At 36.6% G+C, this 16766-nt stretch overlaps 1 protein-coding gene and 1 pseudogene across 7 annotated transcripts in view; both read left to right on the top strand.

Moving 5' to 3' along the window:
• KITLG (KIT ligand) overlaps window positions 1-5957 on the top strand; it is an 86909-nt gene extending 80952 nt beyond the window's left edge. For 4 of the 7 annotated variants that reach the window (XM_043561980.1, XM_043561984.1, XM_043561983.1 and 1 more), the window contains one exon: window positions 755-5957. The gene's annotated coding sequence lies outside the window, so the exon portion shown is untranslated. The remainder of the gene's footprint in view (window positions 1-754) is intronic. The other 3 variants (XM_043561982.1, XM_043561985.1, XM_043561979.1) reach the window with 1 other exon arrangement.
• A 7768-nt stretch (window positions 5958-13725) lies between these two features.
• LOC122473458 lies at window positions 13726-14608 on the top strand (annotated as a pseudogene).
• The last annotated feature ends 2158 nt before the right edge of the window (window positions 14609-16766 follow it).

Below are 16766 nucleotides of genomic sequence, written 5' to 3'. Positions count from 1 at the left end.
TCCCCAGAGACTTTGTCCGGATGTGATGCCAGGATTTCTTCCTTTTCTTGGCTGACAGTTTTGAAAGCCCTCTTGCTGCTGCTGTGTCCTCAGTTGGGAGAAGTGATGGCTTAGCAGTTAAGATACTGGCATTGCTCAGTGACCAGAAGGCTGCTGTTTGTTGATGGTCTCTTATTAGCTTCTCCACTGATGTCTCCTTAATGCTACTGCATTTCTCTCTAGACACTGTCTTTGTCTTTCAAAAACCCTCTCCCCTCACCATGTATATACTACCTTTTCATAGCTTGGTTAGAGAAATTCAGGCTGCAAAATAACCCTCTTACCACAAATGGAAACAATCTATAGTATGCAAATGGGTGTGAAGGCCACTGGGTATTCATTCATCCATCCTTATGTTCCAGGAATATTTACTGAATATTTCCTCTGCCAGGTATTATTCTAGGTGTTGGAGTACAGCAGTAAAAAAAGATAGACAAAGGTCTCTGTCCTCATGGAGCTTACATTTTAATGAGAGGAGAGAGTCAAACAATGAGTAAGATCATTCAGATAATGTTAAATGTTACCAGGGAGGTCACGGAGAGTGACTAATCATTGCATCTAGGAAAAGATTTCTCAAGTTCTTGTAGCTTGTGTAAGTGAAGCTTGTATTTTAAGTATATTACTCATTCTGTAGTCCTATGAATTCAGCTATTGAGAATGGAAAGAAGGCAGAAAGCAGATACACCATAATCTCTCTCTTTTCTTTCCTCTCTAGGCGGGTAACAGTTCATGTTTGCTTCATAAATGAAGCAGCTTTAAACAAATTCATATTCTGTCTGGAGTAACAGACTGCATTTTTATCTGTTCTTGCTACCCATGACTCTATATGGATGATTCACAAATTGGAACAAAGTGTTTTACTGTGAAACTGGCACTGAATTAATCATCTATAAAGAAGACCTTGCATGGAGCAGGACTCTATTTTAAAGACCTGGGGGACTGGTGGTCTCATTTAGAACTTGCAACTGACGTTGGGAGAGAAAGCACGTGTCCCAGATTGCATGCACCATTTTGCATGCCTCCAGAAGTGTCTAATTGCTGAAAAGTCACATAGCTTTATTTTCAGTTACAACCTGCAGTTCATAGTAATCTTGGTCTTTGCAAGTAGATTTCATCCTGTATAGTGGGGATAATTTTTCTGAAATGAATCTAGAAAAAATGTTAAGAACAAAAACTCAACAGCATCAGCCAGTCTACATTTAGAGAGCAGTAGGAACAAAATGATTGGAGTAGGCAACATATCAGCCTTGTAGCTGCTAATTAATGGTCTGGGTCTGATCTTGGTCTCTTCTTGACATAAACCTATCTCCCACTAGACAAATGGACATGGTTAGCTGGATCTATCCATGCTTGGGAGTCAGTGTTGTATTAGAACAGTGATGACATCAATAAAATGGAAAAAAGAACCTGAATGGGAGAAAATAATTGCAAGTCATATATCTGATAAGGGGCTAATAGCTAAATCTACCAAGAACTCCTACAATAATAGCAAAGAAAAAAAGAAAAAAACCTCTAACTTAAAAATGGGAAGATCTGAGTAGATGTTTTTCCAAAGAAGACCTGCAAATGGCCAACAGGTACATGAAAAGATGCTCACCATCAATCACCAGACCAATACAAATCAAAACCACAATGAGATATCCCTCATACCTGTTAGAATGGCTGTTATCAAAAAGATAAGAATTAAGAGGGAACCCTGTGCACTGTTGGTGGGACTGTATATTGGTGCAGTCGCTATGGGAAATTGAGTTTCCTCAAAAAAATTAAAATAGAACTGCCATGTGTTCCAGCAGTTCCACTTCTGGGTATTTGAGGAAAATGAAAACACATTCTAAAAGATGTATAAGCCCCATGTTCATTGCATTATTATTTATAATAGCCAAGATATGGAAACAATGTAAGTGTCCATCAATAGATGAATAAAGAAAATGTGTTACATGTGTGTATGTATAACACACGTATTATACATACAGTGGATTCCGCTCTAAAAATGAAATCTTGCCATTTGTGACAACATGGATGGAACTTGAGGGCATTATGCTAAGTGAAATAGGTCAGAATGAGAAATACCATATGATCTCTCTTATATGTGGAATCTAACAAAAAAATTTTAAGTAAAAAAATTAAAAATACCAAGCTCATAGATACAAAGGACAGATTAGTAGTTGCAAGGGATGGGGGTGGTTGGGAGAAATGGATGAACTGGGTTTTTGTTTTGGTTTGCTTTGGTTTAAGTAAGTTGAATAAAAATGTTAAAAAAAAAAAAAAACCCTAAAAAAAACATTGATGCCTTTGCAGAGAGGAGACTCTCCAAAGGAGTTATGGCCCAAAGAAGCCACGAACACTGAACAGCACGGTCACTGAGGAGGACATTTTGCACCCCTTTCCCCTACCACTTATAGAGTGTATAAATTGTGCTTGCAAAATATATTATGAAATGTTTATATTCTAAAACTATTACAGAGTTATGTAAAGGGACTTAAGAGAAATTGCTGAATGTATGAAGGTCTCATTTTCAATTTACATCATGAGAGAAACTAAAAATTATATTTAGTATCTAAGATTAGAAAACCACACCCACATGGTAATATGGGTATTGAAAATTAGGTTACTTGGCTTTTATAAGAATGAAAGGAATCAGGAAATTTTAGCTATTTCTTGTATAATCACCATTATCAGTTTAAGGGATCCATTTATTTAAAATCAGGCACTCTATATTAATATTTATGAATTTAAAATAGCGAGCTTTATGTAGTTATGCATGTCAGTTTGCTGTTTAAAATGTGTGACAGCGTTTGTTGTATTAAGAGTGAATTTGGTAAGAATTCTCAAGATGGACATCATGCTTTTAAACTAAAACTTTTAAGACATTTTGTGAATTTCCCTTGCCATTTTTTTTAAATAGTCAAACATCTGACTAAAGAAATGGTTTCTTGTGGTTTAAGATTCTTTCAGTAGATCATGAACATACAGATGAAGGGATCCAAAGCTTTCTATTATAACTTAATTCTTGTTATAACATTATTGTCATGTTCTACCCCCTCAGATGATCATTTTCAATGTAGTGATACAAAAGGGCATGAAAAACTGCTAGCTTTCCTTTATTTCAAAAGTCCAAGAATTTCTAGTATAGTTGGACTTCATGTTAAAAGAGGATCCAAATACAACTCCAGTGAAGCGGCTTTTGCGCTTTTTTGTACCAAAAAGCCCAGATGATTTCTACGATCCCTTCCTTCTCTAAAGTGCTGGGCTTCCTCAGATGGTAGTCATTTCTCTAAGATACAACCCAGGTGTTTTGGGAAGCTGCATTGACTTACTCAGGCCCTTAAATATCCCATGGATCAAACGTTTAGTAATAAAACCAGCGATCAGTTTAATTGCTGAAAGGACCTGACTCTCAGTGTGTGGCTTTTTTTTGAAGAAACTAGATATAAGTTAGTATGAGTTATGTGTGTAGGTCAGGTGTAGATTGAGAAGATTGATACTTCTCAATTTAATAGTTTATTTCACCAATGGTTTTGATTTTCTTAGCCATGAGAAAATTCTGTTTAATGAGCTTGAGAGTACAATAAATGCACTTTTATTCTCAAAGGCAGGAGCTGGGTTTTAACACTCAAAGACATGGTCCCAATCAATAGAGTTAAATAACAAATTCAGCAAGTTATGAAATCTGGCATCATAGGCAAGGGGTGATATATTCTACTTAATTAAATGTATTAGTTCATTGAGAGTTACATGAATTACCAATTTTTAAAACACTAAAGTTCAATAAAATGCATGAACAGTAGAAAAAGGCTGAACATGATTTTGGATGCTGGCTGCTTGAGAATTATATGTCATATCTGCTTTGAGATGAATATGTGTGTGTGTGTATGTGTGTATGTATATATACACACACACACACATTTGCTTTATTTTATCTGATATGTGTGCTGAATATCCTTCAGAAATCATGGAAAACTCACAACTGATATTATCAATCATGAAATCACCTTTTAAATTGGTGCCATGTATCTGATATCTTTTGTAATGTTCCAAAATTGCCTTTTAAAATGATCTCAGAAGTCTGCAGATTCTAAATTATAGTAAAAGCTTTGCACCTCTTTGGTAGAACACAAGTCTATAAAGAAACTGGCTCTGTGATAAATGGTGCCTGCCCAGTAATATCAAAGTGTTGCCGGATTTTGTATTATAATCTAATGTGCTTACCACACTGCCATTTTTTAATGAGTCAGAGACAAATTTCAGTTTTTTTCAATATGATAATAGAATAAGTACCCTATTCTCTTTAAAAAGAAGTATATGAAGAATGAAAACGTGTTTTTAATGTAGTGTTTGCTTTTAGTAAGAATTAACACATTTAATTGAGTATGAAAGTACTTTGGGGAAACTTTGTGGCGTATTTTGGTATTCTAATTCAACTGAGGTTTGAAATTAACAGAAAAATCCATTCATGATTTATGATTCATGGATATCTCAATATTTTTCTGCAGCTAGGTTTTGGTTTCAAAATGTAATTCCAATATGGGGCTTTTAGCCATTTCCCACGTATTCTTAGAAATTTTTCAAAAGACAGTTTGGCATAATGAGGCAGATGTTGGAAAAAATTGTGAGAAACTTCTCTGCTGTTAACTGATATTGGTAAGTCACCTCTTCTCTTTGGATCTCCATGTTTTATTTATGGTGAAGTTGGAGGTCACACCTTAGGTGTGAAACCTATTGATATCTGACTGACAAAGACAACAAAATAGATCTGAAACTATTCCATATGAGATATTCCATTCTGATCTGTGAATAAGCAATTTGAACACAAAAAGTCATTGCTATTCTTGTTTGTAATGTAAATAGGATCCATTAGTAAAAGTAAAATTCAATCTCCTATAGGGTGAATTGGGTAACCATTTACACAAGAGATGGCTTTTTCCTTTGCTTAAGTAAACATTTTTGGATCACCTCTGAAGAATGAAAACCACGAGTGCATTTTAGTCAGGAAGAGATACTATAAGATATGTGCAACATTTGGAAATGCACCAAATTAAGCATTTAAATGCTGTCATTTTATTAAAAGCTTAGAACAGAAATGTAAGATGCTTAAAGTTTTTGAGTGCCAAAAAATAATTTATAATCCATTTGGAAAGGGGTCATCCATAAATTTCATTTTAAAATTAGAAGGTGGGATAAGAATTTTAAAGTAAGCCAGCTTGTCTTTGAAACAGTATTATTTTGTAAAATTGGCATTAAAATATAAACCTTGAAATTCTAACTAGTTAATTTATGATATTTTATTGCACAAATTATGGTTTTGCTGCTTTTCATTAACAAGTCTGGAAATGCCTTTGTTACAAATAAAGTAATGGTACTTTTATTTCCTAACAAGATGTTTTAGAAATAAAGTGGATATTCATAATCCTAAAATGTTTCCTAAGCATTGTAAATTTATAACTGCCATCTCCAACTACATCCTTATGATGTTTTTAAAAATAAAATGGTTTTAAAAACATAGTATTTTCAACTACTTGATTTCTCAGCTATAAGGCTCAAAATTTTTCAATAAAAATATCCTCTATTCTAAGGATTAATGTGTGATTATAGTGTCCATTTGTCGCTATTTTTTAAATTGATGGACTTGAAAAGTATTCAAACATATAGATGGATGCATAGATACATTGCTAGTTCATTCATAGATTGGAGTTTGCATATTGTAATGTAAATGTATGTCAACACTATTCTAGTTTATTATGACTGAAGTGTAATTAAATAAAAAACGTTGTAAAATGTGATGTGTATGTGTATATACTATATGTGTACTTTTTAAACTAGGTATATGTCCTGACCCTTTTTTATACAGGTTTGAATTTGAAATTACATTATATATATACATATACTTTATTGTTCTAAATAAAGAATTTTATGCACTCATAAGTTTGCCTTGTCATTTGATATCAAGATTATCACACATATTTAAAAAATGGTTGAGCGTATAAGCTAAAATCTAGATTTCGTTATAATATGGACGTATTTACCGGTTACTAAAATAGGTAAGGTAATCGAAGAAGATAAAGTTAACACTGTTTGACCTCAAGAGGTTTCTAACTTGGTTGGGGAGAAGATCTGAAAACGACTATAATATTTATAAAACCACACTGAAGTTATTACCTAAGTATAAAGCTGAGGTCCAGTTAATGTCCTTAGAGCATGCAGAAAGGAGGAATGGATATAGACTACATGGGATTATGGAGGAGTTGGGTGTTTGGGCTAATAAGACTTACAAGGGTGAGACAAATTTTGACAGAGGAGAATTAGGCCCAGTCTGAGCAGCACCTTCCAAAGCAAGAAGCTATACAAGTTCTTATTCTATCAGATCAAATCAGTGCACCCAGAGTATATAATGCAAAAAGAGATACACAGAGAGATGAGAGCATGACCTTGAATGTCACAACAAGGAGGGTAGACATTCTTAGGGGCCATGGGAAACCACTGTGTGTTTCTGAGAAGAGGAATGGCAAGATCAAACACCATGGTGGCTAATGTGGTTTAGGCAATAAATCATTATCCTGCTAACCTCTGGTCGGTATTTGACTTTTCAGACCATATACCCTAGCTTTATGACATAATATTTATTCACCCACCATTTCTTTTCAACTTCTTTGCTTATTCTGCCTTTTCTGTTCAGCCTTTGTATTGCAATTTCACCAATGTAAGCCTAGACAATTTTAGTAAACACCTAACTGATCACACATACCTAGCCCTTTTTCAATCAGTTCCTCAAGTTAGAACAAATAACATGGAGACATCTGATATTTTTCTCTGGTTGGAACACTTAAATCGTTTCTCATTATTTTCAAAGGAAAACCCAAATGCCTTAACATAGCTTACAAGGCCCTCCTTGGTCCATCTCATAATTTTGGGGAAGGAGAGGAGATTGCTAATTGTTTTTACTTTTAAGCCATAAACAATGCGAGGGGTAGGACCATGAATATTTATAACACTATGTTCCTCAAATGTAATATAATAAAGTGTGTAATGAAACAATTTTAACTGAATAGATACTACCTATTATAATGTCTGATAAGTTATTTTCCGTAACATTTTATTATGAACAGTTTGAAATATGTATAAAAATACAGTAGTGTAATGTAACCCCCATGTAACCATAGCCTAGGTTCAACTTTACTCAACTACAGAATGATCTTGTATCTAAGTCTCCTATCTATACTCTTTATCCACTCCCCCTTTCATATTACTTTTAGGCCAATACCCAAAAATATTTGATCTGTAAATATGTATTTCTAAATCAAAAAAAAACCATGATATACTTGCCACACTTAAGAAAAATGAACAATTCCTTAATATTAGAGTCAGTAAGTATTCATATTTCAATTGTCTCATCATTATACATTTCAATATTGCACTACAGCAGGCTATAAAATAAAGGCAAAAGTATCCCTTCAACATTCATTGTATTTAGATCCCCCCACACACACACAGATGAACACCACTACTTTGTGTTAACTTTGAGGACTTTTTGGCATGAGCAAACTATACACATATATGTGAATATGTGTGTGTGTGTATACACATATATATGTATATAATACTATTCTGTAGCCTTACATTTTTCATTTATTAGAAGAATGTGTAACATTCAATAGACCTCTATTCTCTGTGCCACAATAGCCAGGAAATTATAGATGGACACTGAGACTGTAATATAATGTGTGCCCTTTGGAATTCCAAAGCCCATACTTTGCAAAATCCAATGTATTTTCAAAACTTTTCCTTCATCTTACTCAAAATTAAAATGAGTCTGTGTTCTGAGGATGTATCTATCTCTTCAGCCCTCTCATTTGGTGGCTGTGTTTCCTCCATAACAATCACAGAGTCCAGAAGTGAGTTATCTGTTCTTACCGCTTCTGTATTACTTTCTCCTCCCTCCTCCCTCCCAGATTTGAATCTCATTAGATTTTCCACTGCCACTCACTGTTCCTTCCATATATAACTCCCAGGCTCTACGGCCTCATTTCTTGATGGTGTTAGCACCTGGTTCACTGTCACTCATTTGTACTCCTGTCTTCATTCTTGAGATTTTGATATGCCCATAAATGATCCTTTCAACATCCTGTCCCTTCAGGTCCTCGAATTTTCTCCTAATGAACCAGTCCTCAACACCATCCTAGTCCCCTAGTTTGATGGTCTTCCTGTAGCCTTTGTCGTTGCCATTAATTGCAATCCATTCATCGCTTCAATTCCATGTATTCCATCTCTGACCACCACTTTGTATCTTTCCAGTATATTCTCTTTGATCCAGTGGGCCTGTCAATCTATCGATTCTACCATTTTCCACTAATTGTCAAACTTGATGTCCTCTCTTCTCTCCTTATACAGGTTAAAATCCACAATCCAGCATTAATAATCACTCTCCTGCATATACCTTCTATTTAATCCCTCTCATTTCCTAATATTTGCTTGTTAAATGACAACCCTGCTCAAATCCAGTTATCCATGCACTCTCTGTCTGCACTCGTAGGGCTAAACACGTCTGGTGTACAACACGCCATCATGCCTACTAATTTCTCTGTAGATTCCTTCCCATCAAGTGGGTCTTAATGCTGCTCAACAATTCTATTTCTCTAGTCCATTGCTTTTCCATTCTCATAGCTATTTCATACATTATTTTCTCTTCCAAACCACCTACTACATTCCTCATTCCCACTCGTAGCCGATAATCTTGATTGCTATTTTACCTGCAAACTGAAAGAATAGAACTTCCAAAGACCCCTAATGCCTGGAGGCTGATTTTATGTGAAGCTAAAGAAATTCAGATTTCTGGTCCTCACTTATACAGGCCCTCTATATGTCATACAGAGGAGCTAGCAATGTATTCATATAGTAATATATTTTTGTAAAATTTGCAGCCACTTGCATTTATCTTTAAGATATTAAAGTACCTCTCATGTGGGAATGGCTTCCAGAAACACTCCCACTGGACACTGTGCCAATTTACTAGGACACCATGACCTAAAAGTATATGTGAGGTTGTCTCATGATGCCCTAGTGAATGTGTCTTATGGATCTGGCACCAGAAGTATGCGGGTGATGGATGAGAAATGAGTTTTGAAACGAATGGAGGCAGAATCCAGTTTGTGGGAAATTTTCACAATCATCACAGTCTCCTGATATGTAAAACTGTAAGTGGAAGACTAAGGTTTCATTAATGCCTGGTCAAAATAATAGCTTTCCCCAATCACAAAATGCTCAGTAATACAGAGTATACAATTATAAACAAAACGATACACTTTTTTTTCTCTTAGTGGTGAGGAAATACAATAGAATTTAATAAAATTGCTGTGTTTATAGAACCAGAAAATCCGTATGTGAGATAACATGTTTTCGGCTTCTCAATACACTGGTCTCAACAAATGTGTAGTGTTGTATATCCACTATTATAGAACATACAGAATTGTTTAATTGCCCTAAAAAAATCCCTTGTGCTTTACCTATTCAAAATCTCTTCCATTCCCCTGTACCTCTAGAAACCAGTAATTTTTTTTATTGTTGTTACAGTTTCTATGTTTTCCAGAGTATCATATAATTGAAATTACATAATGTGTAGCCTTTTCAGATGAGTTTCTTTCACCTAGAAATATGCATTTAATACTCATCTATGTCTTTCATGGCTTGGATAGCCCATTTCTTTTTATCATAGAATAATATCCCTTTGTATGAATGTGTCACACTTTGTTTATCTATTTACCTATTAAGGACATCTTGGTTGTTTCCAGGTTTTGGTGATTATGAATTAAGCTGCTATAAACGTTCATGGTTTTGGAACACAGAAGTTTTCAAATCAGTTGGGTAAATGCCCAGGAGCATGATTTCTGGACCGTATGGTACACCTATGTGTAGATTTGTAAGAAAACATAAAACTGTCTTCTAAAGTGGCGGTGCCATTCTGCATTCCTAGCAGCTATGAATATAAAGTTCTGCTGCTCCACATGCTCACTAGCAATTGTTATGGTCAGTCTGTTGGATTTTAGCCATTCTAATAGATGAGTATTGGTTTATCATCATTGTTTTAATTTGCAGTTCCCTAATGACAAATGATGGTGAGCATTTTTTCATGAGCTTATTTGCCATCTGTTTATCTTCTTTGGTGAGGTGTCTTTTCAAATCTTTTGTCCATTTTTAAATTGGGTTATTTGTTTCCTTACTGATGAATTTTAAAAGGTTCTTGTATATATTTACAGGCAAACCCTCTGTCAGATATGTGTTCTACACATATTTGCTAGTTTGTGGCTTGTCTTTTCATTCTCTTAACATTGTCTTTCATAGAGCAGCTTCAAGCATTTTTTAACATATTTTAAAACTTTCTAAAGAGTTTTTGTGTAACAAGATGGTCTCCCTAACAAAGGCTGTTGGGACATAATGACATTTTAAGGACTTGGAACTTGTAATGACTTCTAACATAGTTTTAAAGACTCCAAACAAACAAACAAAAACAAAACATTAGAAGAAAAAAGATAAAACTCAGACATTTAACTCCAGTCTGGAAAGATGTCTTGGAATCGTTCATAAAAATAATTGAGAAATTATAAACTAATTCAAACATATAAAATGGATATAAAGGATCCCTTTCTGTAATCATTGTATTTATTTATTAAAGACCTAGGAGTTTTAAGAAGATGGCAGAGTAGGAGGATCCTGAGCTCATCTCATCCCATGGACATACAAATATAACAGTAGCATCCATACGACTAACTCTGAAAACCAACCGGAAGACTGGCAGAACAGACTTTTCACTGCTAATCACAGAAAAGGGTAGAAGAGATAGAGACATAGTTGCGAACCAAACCCCTGGTCAGACTAACCAGAAAAAGGAGGGACATCACAAGTATGGAAAAGCAAGAGGATCAGACACCACACTGGGCATCTCTGGCACTGACGACCTCCCCTGGGAAGACCGTTCCCATAGCATCTAGCTTTAAAAACCAGCAGGACTTTATTCCAAGAACTTTAAAAATCAGTGGGGCTTAACTCCAGCAGCTTTAAAAACCAACAGGCTTAACTTCAGGAGAGCCAGAGGGTAGAAGAAAACTGAGACCCTGCCCTTAAAAAGTCAGCATTCTAAATAATTTGGCCCAAGACACAGATCAGAAGCAGCAGTTTGAAAAGCGTTTGGGGTATATGTGAAGGAGATTCATTGAATAATCTTAGAATGTGTGTAAGAGGGACAGGGATCTGTAGGAGATTTCTCCTGGAACAAAAGTTCTGGTGGCTGCCATTTCTTTTCCCATCCCCCAACCTAGATAGCCAGACACTTTTCTGAAACCAGTGCTAACACCTTCCATTTATCTTGTTAGAACTGCACGACTTACCCCAACGTTCCCCTGTGAACCCACTGCATCCCAACTGCCTGCTTCCGCAGGCACCCACCTCACCTGGAGAAGCCCCCGCCATGACTGGCACCACACCAAAGTGGCTCATGCCCTGGTGAGGCTGGTGGCAGATAACCCCACACACCAGTGCACCTCTAGGTGCTGCAGCTGTGCCCTGCCCTTTGGTGCACCTGCTGCTGTGACAGAGAGGCTAATTGCAGAGAGCTAGGGTGAGTACCTGCCCCGCTCACCAGTAAGCCCAAGTGGGCCACAAAGAAGGTCCTTAATAATATGGGGAGGAAACCCTGCCCAGTGTGCCCACAGCAAGCAACACAGATCCTTGCAACCAGCTGGGCCAAAGGCAATCACAGCTCAGTCACAAGAGGAGGGTGCATTCAGCCCACACGGGGCACCCTTGGAGTGCCTGGTTCTGATGACCAGAAGGCATTGTGCTACAGGACCTCTTCTATGCAAGGTCACTACTTTCAAGACCAGAAGACATAACTGGCCTACATAATACACAGAAACAAGCACAGAGAGAAAAAATGAGGAGGCAGAAGAACATATCCCAAATGAAAGAACAAGACAAAAATTATAGCTAAATGAAGTGGAGATAAGCAATATGCCTGATAAAGAATTCAAAACAATGGTCATAAAGATAGTCACTGGACTTAAGAGTGGATGAACTCAGTGAGAATTTCAATAAACAGAAAATATAAAAAAGAGCCAGTCAGAGCTGAAGAATTCAATAACTTGAAATAACAAGTACACCAATTGAATCAACAGGGGATTAGAGAATGCAGAAGAACATATTAGCAATCTGGATGACAGGGTAATGACAAGTAACCAAGCTGAACAGCAAAAAGAAAAAAAAAGAATTAAAAAAATGAGAATAGGTTAAGGGAACTCTGTGAGATCAAGTGTAATAACATTTACATTATAGGTATCCCAGAAGGAGAAGAGGGAGAGGAGGAGGCAGAAAACTTATGTAAATAAATAATAGCTGAAAACATCCTAATCTGCAGAAAGAAACAGACATACAGGTCCAGCAAGCACAGAGAGATCCTAAAAATATGGACCCAAAGATGTCCTCACCAAAACACATTATAATTAAAATGGCAAAAAGAAATAATAAAGAGAGAATTTTAAAGGCACCAAGAGAAAACAGTTTCATAGAAGGGAAATCTCACAAGGGTATCAACTGATTTTTCAGCAGAAACTTTGAGGGCTGGAAGGAAGTGGCATAAGGTATTCAAAGTTCTGAAAAGAAAACACCTATAACAAAGAATATTCTACCCAGCAAGATTATCATTCATCATAGAAGAGAAAAAGGGTTTCTCAGACAAACATAAGTTAAAGGAGTTTATCACTACTAAACTAGCCTTACAAGAAATGTTAAAGAGAATTCTCTAAATCGAAAGAGAAGGTTGTAACTAGAAGAAAATAATGAACAGAAAAAATTTCACAGGTAAAAGCAAACCTGTAGTAAAGGTACTAGATTAATCGTTTATAAAGCCAGTATGGAGGTTAAAATACAAAATTAGTAAAATCCATTATACCTACAAAAACTTAGTCAAAGGATACAAAAATAAAAGATGTAAAATATGACATTATATACATAAAATGTGAAGTGGAGAATAAAACTTTCATGCTTCTGGATGTGTTCAAAGTTAAGAGACCATCAACTCAATATAGACTACTATACACATAACAGGTTATACTTGAACCCCATAGTAACCACAAGTCAAAAATCTATAATACACAAAAAACAAAGAGAAAGGAATACAAGCATAACACTAAAGAAGGCCATCAAACCACACAGGAAGAGAACAAGAGAAAAAGAACAGAGAAGAACTACAAATGGGCATTAAGAGGTAGAAATTTTCAGTTATAATATAAATAAGTCACAGGGATGAAAAGTACAGCATAGGGAATATAGTCAATGAAATTATAATAACCCTATTTGGTGACAGATGGTGACTACACTGATTGTGATGAGCACTGTGTTATGTATAGAATTGTTGAAACATTATGTTGCATATCTGAAACTAATATAACACTTTATGTTAATTATAATTTAAAAAGTACCTACAATTAACAGAATGGCACCAAGTACACACCCATCAATAATTACTTTAGAGTTTTCTCCGGCTTTTGGGTGGTGGCCACTTCTGGGCTCTGTCTTCTGGTAGGTGGAGGGTGAGGCGGCATGGACAGCAGCCCTGGCACCCCGCACCCCACCACCCTCAGCCACCCTCCCACCTGCCTGCCTGCCTCCCCTGAGCCTGCTGAGGCCCAGCAAGTGGCCCAGATGCAGGCCATCAAACGTGTGGTGGCATACTACAGAGCTGTAGTAAAACGTGCCTACTGATCAGTTACACAACCAATGCATTTCCTGGAGAATATATCCCACTGTCTTTGACAACTATTCTGCCAATGTTATGGTGGATGGAAAACCAGTGAATCTGGGCTTATTGGATACAGCTGGACAAGAAGATTATGACAGATTACGTCCCTTATCCTCTCAGCGAACGGATGTATTCTTAATTTGCTTTATCTTTTGTGAGTCCTGTGTCATTTGAAAATGTTGGAGCAGAGTGGTACCCTGAAGTGCAACACCACTGTCCCAACACCCCCATCATCTTGGTGGGAACTAAACTTGACCTCAGGGATGACAAAGACAGGATTGGGCAACTGAAAGACAAGAAGCTGACTCCCATCACCTACCAGCAGGGTTTGGCCGTAACGAAGTTAGATGGGTGCTGTAAAATACCTAGAGTGCCTGGCTGTCATGCAGAGAGGCCTCAAGACAGTGTTTGATGAAGCTAGTCGAGCAGTTCTCTGGCCCCCTCCAGTCAAGAGGAGGGAAAGAAAATGCCTGCTGTTGTAAATGTCTGGGCCCCTCTCCTGCCCTGTCCCCCTCGGAACCTTTGTACACTTTGCTCAAATATGGTGGAGACGTCACACTCAATGCCATCTTTTTGTTACAGATTAGTTTTTCCATAAAACCATTTTGAACAAATCAGTAATTTTTAGGATTTATTTGTTTAAAGTTTAAGACTTCAAATTTTCACATTAAAATGTATCCCTAAAATGGCAAGCTTTCTTAAAGCCTTATTTTTCAAAAGCCCTTACTCTTGCTCAGATTAAGAGTTGCCAAAATACCTTGTGAACTAAGTTGCACTGTTGTGCTGCGAACCTTAAGCACTAAACTGTTTGAGACCTTTGTCTTTGAGAAGAGACTGCAGCCTCTCAAGTTGGAGATGCAGACACCTGCTAACTAGTCTGACAGGAGAGCCATACAGGCTCCTTTCTGAAAATTGCCACCTAGCACAGCCCATGTCCACCCCCAACACCGTGCTGTGTGTCCTCATGGATCAAGGGTAATGACTCAGCTCTCTGGATCAATCTTTTTTATTTTGTAGTGAGATTTTTGTTTTTTTAAGTTAGTGTATTAGCTTTGGCTGAGATTTGGAACCGCCCTCTGACTCCCTTCCCTGTGATGAAGTCTCCACTGTGGTCGTGGGCACATGGGGGCGGGTATGTGCTTCACGGGAGGCCATCAGAGGACAAGAAAATATTCTTACAAAATATGGAGGTTAATTTACACGACACTGTGCGCATCATTATTAAACTGAGTGAAAGTGTCACGAGTAAAATCTTAAAAAGTTAGTTTCTATCAGATGCAGTGAATGATGAGAGGTCAGTATCATCACTGTTTTAAGATTTTTTTCTTAGACCTGCCTAAAATCGGGCATTTAGTTCATCTTTGAACTGGTCATTCCCATAGTTGCTAACTTAGTGCTTTTATTTTAGAACCCCTTCTTAATGAACAATATGCCTCCTTGTATTATAAAATCTTTCTGATAATGCATTAGATTATTTTTTAGATTAGTAAAAGTGCATTCCTGTTCCCTTGTTACTTTATTCAAAGCTAATAAGTGTTTTCCTTAGTTTTCTAGTAATTAGGCAAAAAAAAAATCATGTGTTGCAGCTTTATAGTTTTTGAAATATTTTAGATATTCCTAAACTATGAACTTTCTTAACATCATTGTCTCACCAGATCACCAGTACTGTACCTTGACTAATGCTGACCCTCCTCCTCACCTCACTCCCCTGCCCCCACCCCCCAGACACACACAACCTTCCTGTTGCTCTGCCTAAGTTCTTTTGGGTCTGTGCGGCTCTGTAAGCCCCTGCTGCTGCTAACCAAGTTCTGTACAGTTTACCCACCAGCAAGAATATAAGGTTGGGCCTTTCAACCACTAGAACAAAATTTTTTTAATTGACAGTTTCAGACTTGTGTAGTGTTTTTACATTGATCTTTTGCTAATGCAATTAGCTGTATGTTTTGCATGTATAACTTAATAAATCCTTGAATCATAAAAAAATTACTTTAAATGTAAATGGACTAAATGAGCCAATCAAACGATATAGGATGACTGCATGGATAAAAAACAAAACAAAACAAAAACAAGAGCCATCTATATGCTACCTAACAAGTGACTCCGTTTAGACCTAAAGACATATATAGACTGAAAGTGAGAGGATGGAAAAATATTAGCCATATAAACAGAGCAAAAAAAGGAAGCTGAGCTAGCAATACTTACATCAGACAAAAGAGAATTTAAAACAAAGACCATAACAAGAGACAAAGAAGGACATTACATAATAAATGGTTCAATCCAACAAAAGTTTATAACAATTATAAATATGCATTCAACACAGGAGCACCTAAATATATAAAGCAAGTATTAACATACATAATGGGATAAATTGACAGTGATATAATAAGAGTAGGAGACTTTAACACCCTACTTATATCAATGAATAGATCATCCACACGAAAAATCAACAAGGAAACAGTGGCTCTGATGACATATTAGACCAGATAGGCCTAACAGATATACACAGAAGATTCCATCCCCAAACAGCAGAACACGAATTCTTTTCTTTTAAAAAAATATTTATTTTGTGAGAGAGAAAGTGTGTGTACGTGCAAGCAGGGGAGGGAGGGATGAGAGAGAGAGAGGGAGAGAGAATTCTAAGCAGTCTTCACACTGTCAGCACAGAGCCCACCGTGGGGCTCGATCTCATGAACCAGGAGATCATAACCTGAGCTGAAATCAAGAGTCGGACACTTAACCTACTGAGCCAACCAGAAGCCCCAGAATATGCATTCTTTTCAAGGGCACATGGAAAATTTTCCAGGATAAATCACATGTGTCGCCACAAAACAAGTCTTGATAAATTTAAGAAGATTAAAAACATATGAAGTATCTTTTTTTTACCATAGTGGTATAAAACTCAAAATCAATTACAAAAAAAAGGTGGAAAAAACTGAAACAAGTG

Source organism: Prionailurus bengalensis, chromosome B4 (genome assembly GCF_016509475.1).
Source record: "Prionailurus bengalensis isolate Pbe53 chromosome B4, Fcat_Pben_1.1_paternal_pri, whole genome shotgun sequence".
Lineage (NCBI taxonomy): Eukaryota > Metazoa > Chordata > Mammalia > Carnivora > Felidae > Prionailurus > Prionailurus bengalensis.
The sequence above is the reverse complement of the archived record's forward strand: the minus strand, read 5'-3'. Positions and strand labels throughout refer to the sequence as shown.